Raw genomic sequence first — 12,784 nt, forward strand, 5'->3', positions numbered from 1 at the left:
AAATATGACTGCAAAGGCCTAGAGATAGAAACATTCAGTGTACATTTGAAGAAAAGCAAATATTCAGGTATGTGAGAGGGTTATATTATGTCAACTCTTTAGAATCAATCCAAGTCTGACCCGTACCGCTTAATTACCTGGAACATTGTTCCTTAAACTGGGATCCAAAAATGTGTTCTCAGCAATCTCAAGTTCTATGAGTTTTATTTTTAGATTAAAGTTTCCATTTTCATGATAATTTTTGGGGTGATGAAACTGTTCTAAAATTAAATTATGGTGATGTTTGTAGAACTCTGTAAATATGATAAAGACCTCTGAATTGGGTACTTTAAATGGGTGAATATTATGGTATGTAAATTATATCTTAATAAAGCTGTTAAAGTTTATTTTACCCATTTTAAGGAGTATTTTAAAATACATTTTAAAATAATGTAATAATTTAAAATACATTATTTTTAAATACATTATTATTTTAAAATACATTTAAAATAATGAAATAAGACCTTCATTACTTAACTCAATATTTGTCTTACTAGGGTCTGCTGACCACTGTGAGGTTCTTTAGCCGTATTGTAAAGGATGCCCAAAGATTCCTTTAAAAGAAATTTTAGCTTATTCCTAAAATATACAGGCAAAAAATGGAAATTAAGAAATGAAAACTAGAGATTTTAAAGTAGGATATAAACATTAAAATAAATTGGCAATAGGGACAATTTGGTTTACGAATTAAAACTTCCTTTGGTAGTGTATGCTATAAAGAAATAGTATGATTTGAACCAATGCACATATGGTATGTATCAGTACAGTGGTCTCCCCTTATCGGTAGTTTGACTTTCAATGGTTTCAGTTACCTGCAGTCAAGCTTGGTCAGGGAGCAGATGATCCTCCTGACATACCATCAGAAGGTCAGTAGTAGCCTAACACTACCTCACAATGCCTACGTCATTCACCTCACTTCATCTCATCACATATGCATTTTATCATCTCACATCATCACAGGAAGAAGGGTGAGTACAGTATAATAAGATATTTTGAGAGAGAGAGAGACCACATTCACATAACTTTATTACAGTATATTGTTATAATTGTTCTATTTTATTATTAGTTATTGCTGTTAACCACTTACTGTGCCTAATTTATAAATTAAACTTTATCATAGGTACATATGTATAGGAAAAAAACATAGTATACATAGAGTTTGGTACCATCTGTGGTTTCAGGCATCCAGTGGGGGTCTTATCCCCTGTGGATAAGGGGAGACTACAATATCTCCATCCCTGATTAGATTGTGACTATTTTCCTGTAGACTGCCCAGAGTTTGAAGTCAATTACCTCTTGATCAAAGGTAGTTAATTTCCTCTAATTAGATTCTCTTGACCTTTCCTTTAGATTTTGCAATGTCTAAAAGCAGCATGTAAATTTTAAAAGAATACCAAAGGTATAGTTAAAGAACTGCATTCTTTGTTTAAAAAAAAGTTGACATTGCTTATTCCAGCCTAATGACAAAAATAGGCTTATTGCTCATTATTTTTAAGTTTTCTATGTGATTGAGACAGTTAGAAGAAACCCAGGAAAGAAGTATCAGCCAAATGTGACAAACCAAGGGTTTTAAGACAATCTAGAAGGATCAAACCTTTGGATAGGGCAGGATTTATTCATTTAATAAATGATAAAATATTTACAAAAAAAACCCCAGAAACATACTTGTCCTATCAAGAAATTAAAAATAAACAAGTATCTAAAGCAAGAGGATAAATGAGTCATAGACTGACATTGTGACAGGCCGTAGAGTGACAACGAGAGCTTTTCCAACAGCTTGCCTGAAAAGAAGCCAAGGGACCAGCCTGGAAACCAGGAACTAAATGTAGATGGCGGTGTGTATCACTTGGATAGCTGCATGGTGACTGTGTTCCTGCCAAATGTACAGCAGGAACATTCACAGCATCTTAGCTGTGTTTTCGAGACATAAACCACAACCGCTGCCGTTGGTGGTGACAATGGAAAGGAAACTGCATTTCTAATCAGAAAGGAGGAAATGTGGACAAAGGGAAACAACCAACCAAATCTCATCAGGACAAACCAAGTGTGACCAGGCTCTGCCACCAAGTTAAGCAAGGCTCATGTTTCATTCAATCTTGAAATATAACAATCAGAATGGATAAGGAGACACGCTATGAACATGTTGGCCAATATGTTCTTACAACATTGATGCTCTCTATGATTTTCTTTCCTTCCTGTCTGAAGATAGATCATGAGGCCATTATGTAGCAGACGGGTTGTCATGGCTCAAACACTTATTTGTGAGCATCACATGAGTTGCTGGTTTTTTCTGTCTCACATTCTTTCTGCAGAATGGATGCTCTTGAATGATATGAAGTGGTGGCTTGTAAAGGATTTTAAATTGTGCCTAATACTTTTTTTCTATAAGAACACTTTTATAGGTCTTTTTTTCCAAATTATGAAAATAACATGTATTCATCATGAAAATTAGTAGGAAATTTAGAAAAGTACAAAGAAGATAAGATAAATTTCCCATACGCCTACATCAAAGGAAAATATAACCACTATGACAATTTTATGTATGTCTTTGTAATTTGTGACTTCACTTTACAGTCTTCCATGTGTGATTTTTGTACCAATTCATATTGAATTACTGAGAACTATGATTTTGGCATGGACACAGAAAGTAAGATACTAATATGAATCCATTTCTTGCCTATTTATCCAGGCTTAGTGCTCCCTGTTGCCTACATCAGTTATGTTCCAGCCCTACTAAACTCTTTTCTGTTCTCCAAAATACCATGATATTTCATCCTCTGCTTGGAGTGCCCTTTCTTTGGATGCACAATTTGTCCTTGAACTACCTTTCATCTTAAAGACCTATCTCAATCTTCTCATTTGTTAGCTCTTCAATGGCCCTTTCAAAAAGGGTAATACTATCTTTGTTCAAGCTACCACCAGACCACCCAGCATAGCCCTATTTTTCCACTATCTTATTGTATTGCTATTATATTTTTACCTGTTTATCTTCCTCACTGGACTATAAGGGAAGAGACACTGTTTCATCTTACTTTTACTTGCACCTAAGAAAAGTGCCTACTTCATAAAATGTGAATACAAAAATGGTGAATAAATGAACAGATGGATGAATGAATGAAGTTACTTCATCTCGCTGAGCCTCAGTTTTCTCATCTGTAAAATGAGAATAATACCAACCATGTATATTTGCTTAGAGAATTAAATGAACCAACATATAAATTGCCGTATGTAGGGACTGACCCATGGAAATAGCAATTTATTTTCTCCTTCATTCTTAAGAAAATATTACTTAAATTCTAAGATCTTTTTTAAATTTTCTTTGACTTATCTACCAAAAATGTGAGTATTAAGAGTCAAACAAATGATTCCTCTGAACAGGTAGTAAGACTATGGGGATATTGTTGCAGTACTGATTTATCCAAGCTTCCTGACTGCTAAAAGCCCAAAGAACACCCTATAGAAATTAGATAAACTAAAAGGAACAAAGCATAATAGGAGAGAGAGTATTTTGATAGAGTTGTATTTTAGTTTCATTAAATCCTATACAAATGCAGGTAATGTTGGAGAATGTGTTTGTCAAATAACAGTAAGATATGAAAAAGTGTTTGACTTTCATTCTTCCCGGTAAAGAACACTGTACTCCAAAGAAAAAAAAAAAAGGACATTATTTAATGCTTTACATGAAATTCCATTTCCCACCACATAATTATTAAAAGATAAGTAGTTCCTGCATTATTAATAAGAATAAATAATAAGATGGCAATTAAATAACTATCTTTAATGACTTGTTCATTAATATGTTAGTAGTTGGCTGTTTTATCATGAAGAAAAATTAGAGTAAGATAGTAGGAAAATTCAATAAATAATAGAACAGAATGCTGTGTATTGTGTCTCAGTTAATTACAAATATATCTGATTCTTAGGGAACTCCAAAGAAGAAATTTGCATACAGAGAACAGAAGTAGTTCAAAGCTAATAGGTGCTTTGTTACAAACAAAACTCTCTCATGTCTCTTTTGAGTTTAAGTTTGTTTACACTTAGAAAAACTTGATTTCCTGTGTCTGAGGAAAATAAGCTTATAAAAAAGATGAAAAGGCTGCTGTATAGTACTCTAGTAAAGGGATCCTAACAAATTAAGTGTTAATGAATCAAAAACATATGGATTACACTTCACTTCAAATAGAAATAATTTTAGAATCAAGGGGAAACGTACTTAGCAAAATGTAAATAAGTCTTTGTCAATCTTAAAACCCAACCATTTACGGTGTCTTCAGAAAGCTCCTAGTTATTCCTTTCTTTAGTCTTTATCTACCATTTTCTTTTTATAGAAAAGATCAATCTCTCCATGGCCAAATGAACTTGCAAATGTTTAACAATATATTGGGTAAGTTATAAACAAATATCCCAGAAGTTCAGAGATAAAAAAGATTAAGGGAGAAATATGTATCAATTAACCAAAACCACCAGACCAACACAGAACATTTTCCTCTGCTCCTTATCTATCATGATTTAAAAAACAAAGCAAAAGAGAAATGTCAGTTGCCATATACCTTTTTTTAATTATCCTCCTTTATATATATTTTTTAAATTGTAGCTAAGATTTATATTTTCAAGTTAGTTGGATCAATATCAATCTCTTCATTGTGCAAGAATTGAAATTTATATAATGTTAGTAGTTTTAACTAAGGGCCACATTTCTAGAAAAATCTTTAAAAGATAACTGTCATTATGCTTCTGTAGAATTGAGAATTTGTTCAATTCAAGAAGAAAATAACACTGGATATGAAGTTCAGAATATATATTTGATTACTGAGCAGAAACCCCTTTGTTTAAGACAATTTGGGCATACTTTTAGGCTCTTACTCACCCAGGTCCCTAAGATATGTTCTTTACTAAAAAAAATTAACGTTCTTCTTCAATGCAACAAAGCATGTTTTCAGCACCTAGACTACATCAAAGAACAATTCATTTACCTTCTTCCATTGCTGGTAATGTCTCTTCCACGGAGGATTGTGTTCTGGAGTCCAAGATGCTTATTTCTTACTTGTGGGAACTTAATTCAGTGCCTGAGACCTAGTGTAAAAAAATCTTTCAGTCAATTTGGAAGTGGAAGCCTCCACAAGAAAAGCCTGTGAGTATGAAAGTCCACTGGAATTGCAGTCAGGGGGCCAGAAGTGTTACATGTAGACGGTTTGAGGGCCCACCTTTTGTTCTGTTGCTATAAGGAATTAAGATGCCCCTTAGCTCTACTTGAGTTAGGCCTATGCTTCCCACCTGCTATAATCAAAGCAGCCTATTTATGCTTTGAACCAGCAAGATTCAAGGGTTCTTTGTTTTGTAGTCACCACTGTCACCTACTGTTTTGGATTCAGTTTGACTCCTGATTTCCATTTCCACTTGCTTCCACATTCCATCCCTAACTTCAAATTTGGCTAGGTTCAATTTAGCTTGTTATTCATCCTCACCTACTTTCAAGTCCCTATCAAGCTGGTAAAATGCTCAAAGCCTTGGGCTTGTCCCTCTGCTGCAAGTCAGGATGATGAATACTTGATGACACATAAAACATAATCCATAAGTGATTGTGGGATTGAATTGAATTGGATGGTTAGAAAATGCTGTGGATAATTTAGATGTTCCATGAATAAACAACTGTTAATTATGAGAAGTTGAACTACATATTAGACATTGTGCATTAAGCAATTTGCTTCCCAAGAGGCAAAAGTATTAGAGCTTTAAAATAGGCAATTTATTGAGTTCAATGCAAAGGCAACCCAAATTCTTAACTGAATGAGTTACTTCTTTTTATTAAAACTTCCAGTTGCTTCCCATTGCCTATGAGAAATACATAGTTCCCATTATCGTGCACATTTCCAGTTTCCAGTCGACCTCTCCAGGCTAATCTTTTGCCTTCTTCTACCTTTGTGTCCTTGGTCCTAGCCAAAATAATTTGCTTTCAGTTTTCAAAGATATTTCGTGTCACTGTACCTCCAATTACTGTCTCCTTTTGCATGGAAAAGTCTATCAAATCCCCATCACCATCCGTTTTCTCTGTTTGCTACCACCTTGCCACACACAACACTCATCAGTGCTTTTTTCCTCCTTGACTGTAGGAAAACACTGTAATCATAGCATGACACACTGCCCACAGTTTGCTGTGTCAATAGCAATGCTTAGGTTTACCTCTCTATATAATTCATTACTAAATGTAGGTTCAACTTTTCTTAATTATCTCTTTTTATTAAAAATTATAAACTGGGCCGGCCCCGTGGCTTAGCGGTTAAGTGTGCGCGCTCTGCTACTGGTGGCCCGGGTTTGGATCCTGGGCGTGCACTGACGCATTGCTTCTCCGGCCATGCTGAGGCCACGTCCCACATACAGCAACTAGAAGGATGTGCAACTATGACATACAACTATCTACTGGGGCTTTGGGGAAAAAAAGGAGGAGGATTGGCAACAGATGTTAGCTCAGAGCTGGTCTTCCTCAGCAAAATAAAAGGAGGATTAGCATGGATGTTAGCTCAGGGCTGATCTTCCTCACAAAAAAAAAAAATTATAAATTGTATATAACTTTCATAATAGAATTTTATCAAGAATGAACTAAAGAACACAAACAGTTGTTGTAGTCCCTATCTGAGTGCACAAAAGTGGTAGATAAACAGCAACTCTTACACAAAGATGAGAGAATAGGCTATTTTCCTGTGTGTGTGTTTCCTTCTACACATTCATGATAGGAGGTGGGCAGCTCCTTGTCAGAGCACCGTACTTACTTCCATTGTACAGTCACCTATTAACAAAAACTATTCTAATATACAACACAAATGATAATCTTCATTAGTTGCATATGGTAGTTCTCAAATGTATAGACTCTTGAGAAATACATTTTAGTTTTTATGCTTTCCAGTTACGCTGCTTGAATGAATCTGTAAATTTACACTCCACTGTCCCACGATGCACAACTTTCTCTAACCCTTCATCTCTGCTTAACATCCTGCTATTTTTATGAGCTCCAATAGCCCATTTTAAAGTGGTATTTTCTTTAAGAAAATAATTACAATGTAAATTAGTCTTCAACAAATAGTAAGGCACATTTTGGAATTAAAGTCCTAAGTATTGAAGCTTTGTTTCCTGATAACGTTTGAAACCATTATATAAGTTTAAACATAGCCATTCAATCTATGTACCTAGAAATACAATTTCTTCTGTTGCTAATGAAGGTCCTACGGCACAAATTTATTAAAGGTATACGTTTGCATGGGATAATAATTGGGTCGATAATATTAAATTCATAGGCTCATTGTTTAATTGCAAGGGTAGATTATGAATACAGCTTCTAAAATGTATTTTAATGAAAAACACTACATCCTGACCTAATCATATCAACCTTATGCTATCTAATTAAGGATGCAAAAAATCATTAGAGTTGCAAAATATTAGTTCCAGCTCCATCAGGCTGTGAGCTGCCCCTTCATGAATATATATTTTTTTACTCCATGATAAATAGTTAATGAGGTAAAAATGACAAAATTTGCATGTAGGCAAATTAGTTTAATAGAATGATGTCTTTCCTGACTACTGAAAGTGACCTTTTCCTTCTCAAAAAAATGGCTAAAATACTTTGAAATTATCATCTGGCTGTCTTCACACAAATGACAAATTATATGTGTGAACAATATAAAAATTACAAAATGCAATAATCCTAAATTCTCATCCTACCATAAATGTGTTCTGTGCTTTTGCATTTATCAATTTAATAAAAGGAAATTAAGCATATTATAAAGTGTCCATTTATGTGGCAATTTTTAATCCAGAGCATAAAAATGAGAAGCACGTGCTTAATAGATGGCACTATGGCAAAGATCTAGATCAAATTTTTAAAGTGTAAGAATTCTAGACTGCTTACTTGAAATACTTTGTATTAAACTGTCTATTCCACTCTTAATTTAGCATTTTAGATTATAGATGATTGCTCTCAATTAAGCTGGCATTATATCTTGAAATTAGTACATCAATTATTCAACAGGACTACCTTGCTTCCCAATTAAAATAAACTAAATAACCAAACTTAAAAGAGGTTAAGAAGAATAACACACAAAAATTAATCATGAGGAAGAGGAAGCCTTCATGGTATAAATACCAGGTCACAAAGAAATGTCACAAACAAGGGAAATATGTGTATTTATCCATTTAAGTTTGGAAATATTTCTGTGTGCTTAAGAAACATAACCCCAACAACAAGAAATAACAGGTGCTCTACAGATTTTCAAATGATTTGCATAAACATCTCTAAGGGTTTCATCAGTGATGGATGCTGAGTCTATACATGTTGGGAAAGGGAGAGAAGCAATTTATTGAGATATATTAGTTTCTTTTAATGGCCCAGCAAAATCTAAGCCAAAATATTTTACTTAAGACACAAATGCCTATGATTAAACTGTCTACTTTAAATATGTGTCATCAAATTCTTTCCTTTGATCTATTTGAATCTGTACACATAGTCAGAATTACGGTCACTCAAGGTTTGAGGTCTCTTCCTGAATTCTGTTCTTGTCCAACATGGGTCAGCTAAGCCATTTTATAAAGAAGGAAATAAATATTAATTTTAAGAATTTTGAGGAATTGCACAATCTCCTTTAATTTTCCTTCCTGCACCTGAGCATTAGTTTTTCCTTTCCCCTTTCCTTCCCCTTCCTCCTCCCTCTCCCACCCTCCCCTCTCTCTCTCTTTCTCTGTCTTCCCTAGCTAAAATTAAAACAATAAATACTAAAATAATTCTCTATTTTCTTCTATATTCTCTTGTTAGGCACTACTGTTCAACTCAAATCATTTTGGTACTCAACTTTAGATTGCTTCCAATTTCCTAAACTTTCATGTTGTGAAACTTAATAATGAAATAAAATGTACTCTACCTACTCCAGGCACTTGGAAATTATCCTAGAGAGAAAGTGCTCTTTGCTTAATTTTTAGGATAATTTCAACAATTTTGGCCTTTTAAAAATCATGTTGTTAGTCAAAGCTTTTTGAAGAAGAAGAAACTAGAATGAATATATGGTAAAGTGAAATTTGTTTTACTTCAAGTCAGAGACAGTAGCCTTAGAAATGCCCGCTGTAATGTTATATTAACTATCAGATTAACAGAATTCAAGACACATTGAGTATATCAATAGTAAACCCATGTGGAATTTTTTAAAAAGCTAATGTTCAGGTTTCTATCAAGTAGAGAATGGGATGAAGTAGATTATATGTTCTGTATATGGGCAAACTAAATATGCTTAATTATTCAATCATTCATGCATGCATTCTTTTACGTGTTGAACAAATAGACAGTAAAAATGTACCGCATTCTGAAGACCCTGTTGAAAATTGAGGACACAAAGATGGAGAAGCCACTCTCATTCCACAAGATCTTAGTCTAAGAAAGAGAGATACATGGATAGGTAATTCTCAGTTTGTGTGTTGGATGCTGGAAGGGTCAGGTAAAACAGACAGTTTTAACAAAAAGGAGATGGTCCTTTCTGGGCAGGCTCCGTAGAGAAAGCACTCACGCTGAGCTTGGAAGAATGATTAGTATGCCAGGTAGTACATGAGGAGTCGGGAGAATGCCCTTCCAAAAAGAAATGTACGGTAACATGAAACAATATGACATATTTAGCAGATTATCCATATTTCTATGCAGCCTAAGCATATTTAAGATCTGAAGCATTTGGTAAGTAAGAAGCATTTGGTAAGAGGAATGCTGAGAAGGGGTGGAGAGAGGAGGATACAGGAGATGTTGCTGGAGAGGTAGGAAAGAATCAGTTCAAATGGCAGATACACAATAGTATGAATTTTGGCTTTTATTCTTCAGGCAGTCGGAAGTTATTAAAGGGTTTATGACAGGGGAATGCAAGGTCAGATTTGCATTTTAGAAATATCATCCTGACAAGAGTGGAGAATGAATTAATGGACAGTGTGACAATGTAGCAACTGCAGCGTGAGATTGAAGGTAGATGGAGAAGTTAGCAAAGTATTGCTGTTCTTCAGAAGTTGGTATTGAGGTCCTAGACATAGGTAGTAGCAAATGGAATAGAGAAGAGTAGATTTTAAGGAATTAAAATAAATAGAACTGGATGATCAAATTGAAGAAAAGTTTAGGAGACAAAAAGTATAGAAAAACTCTGAATTTTGGATCTTTGTTGTTCAGAGTAGATGAAAATGCCACGTACAGAGCTTATGGAAGTGTAAATGCTGTGGTTTTGTGACACAGATGAAACGCATGTGTTAACTAACTAATTAACAATATGTATTAAGTCGATTTTGTTTGGACCATCCTGGGTTTTAGGTATCTTTGGAACATCCATCTGGAGATATCAAGTCGACTACAAGATGATGTTAGTTTGGGACTCAGAAATGAGGTGCAGCCTTGGGATACATACAGTCAGGCATCTCTTAACGACAGGGATATGTTCCTAGAAATGCATCCTTAGGCAATTTCATCATTGTGTGAACATCATAGAGTGCACTTACACAAACCTGGATAGTATAGCCTACTACACACCTAGGCCATATGGGACTAATCTCACAGGACCACTGTCGTTTAAGTGGTTCGTTGTTGACCAAAACATCGTTATGTGGTGCATGTCTGAATTTGATAATCTTCAGCAGGATGGAAGACACAGTTTAAAAGGAGATTAAACAAAAGACAGCGTGTAGAGTAAGAAGAGGAATAAACTAAGTATAGAACTCTGGAAGACACTAACGCAGGAGAGGCTGATGGAGCCAATGAAGTCTGTAAAAAAGACTACTGAAAGAGAGACGAGAACCAAGGGGCTGACTAACAAAGGCATCAAAGGAGGAGGGAAGAAATAATATTCCCTCCCTTCTCTTCACTCATTTGGCTATTACCTTAAAGCCAACAATCGTATCATATGTGGGAACTCTGTCACTAGCTTCTTTTATATTCTTCACAACTCTTGTGTAATTTTGTCCATACATATACAGCAGGTATCAATAAAGATTTCTATAAGAAATGATAGTGCTAAACTATAAGAACCATCTAGTCATGTCTTCTCATTTCATCTAATAAAAAAAAATCAGTGCACAGTTGAGTTGCAAGATTTGTACAATGGTGGCAGTCAAATACAATAGTAAATGGCTTCCAGAACAATGTGCGAAAATTTAACAACTTGCTGATACGCTAACAGCATGAGTGTCTTTTGTGCAGTCAAAAAACAAATCTACTTCACACCAACTCACCTTCCTTCTTTCACCGTTGATTCCTCTCCAGTGCTCAGACCTTTTCTCTATATAACTTAGCTCCTGATTGGAAATCTACAAGTCATATGGTACAAAGAACTTGGTTTCTTCGCTGTGGATGCATTGAAATGCATCTAATATCCAAGAATCGTTGTGTAATCTAAAAACAAAATAATGTTATCTGTTTTTTCCCAAATATTGTTTATTTTTTCTCCAAAAATGTTAAATAATTTACGTCTTTTATCAATTTCTATTCATTTAGTTTATTATTCCCATTTCTTTTCCAGAAATTATTTGACTCAGATTCCAGAAATTATTTTATAATTTCCTTCACTAAATATCCTAATCCAACAACAACAATCTGGGGGGTTTTTTTGCAGTTTTCTCTGATAAGCCTACTATTTCTGATTTTTCATATCTAGGTAATAGACTGTAGGAAAATTTAGAAATATTTAGCCATTAATTTGTATTATGAATAACCAAATTAGTTCAAATGTGAAGGATTTGTCAAAGGAAATTTAAATTTGGATTAATTCTTCCTCGGTGAGCTGGCTTTAGTGCCCCTGTGGGAGAAACACCACTGAATCACTGAACCTCAGTCAGCACAGAGGTTTCACTTGGTTGGTTGTTTTCCAGCATGAACAATAAATGGACCGATTTGGTGAAGCACCTAACCTGATGAAACCACTCATTTAATCTTTTCCCACTTTTCAAAACAACTCCAAATATTAATCTAGAAAAGCCCTGCTTTTCTTGTGATACTAGTAAAGTGACAACAAAGTATGTTACCAAAAAACATTAATACTTCATTAGTAAGACTTAGATGAGTACTATAAATATTAAATAGGCCAGTGCTTATAAAACTTTTCCATTAAATGCTCCTAAGTTCAGAGAAGAGAAAAAGTGTATTCAATCCCTAATCTATCAGTATATTTATTTTAATACAATATGTTTTGTTTTTTAAAACTTTGAGTAGGGCCGGCCCCGTGGCTGAGCAGTTAAGTGCTCGTGCTCCGCTACTGGTGGCCCGGGTTCGGATCCCGGGTTTGCACCGACGCACCGCTTCTCCAGCCATGCTGAGGCTACGTCCCGCATACAGCAACTAGAAGGATGTGCAACTATGACATACAATTATCTACTGGGGCTTTGGGGGAAAAAAAAAATAGGAGGAGGATTGGCAATAGATGTTAGCTCAGAGCCAGTCTTCCTCAGCAAAAAGAGGAGGATTAGCATGGATATTAGCTCAGAGCTGATCTTCCTCACAGAATAATAAATAAATAAATAAAACTGTTAAAAAAAACAAAAAACTTTGAGTAAAACTGAAACTCTAGGGAAATATCATATATATCCTGTGACTCAGTGTACACTTGGCTCACCATGAATACCTGGATCTAGTTTAAGAAGTACAGAATTAGGGCCTGGCCCGGTGGTGCAAGTAGTTAAGTGCGCCGTTTCGGATCCTGGGCGCGCACCGACGTACTGCTTGGCAAGCCATGCTGTGGCGGCGTCCCAT

This window comes from Ceratotherium simum, chromosome 13 (genome assembly GCF_057802395.1).
Source record: "Ceratotherium simum simum isolate JZ-2026a chromosome 13, ASM5780239v1, whole genome shotgun sequence".
NCBI lineage: Eukaryota > Metazoa > Chordata > Mammalia > Perissodactyla > Rhinocerotidae > Ceratotherium > Ceratotherium simum.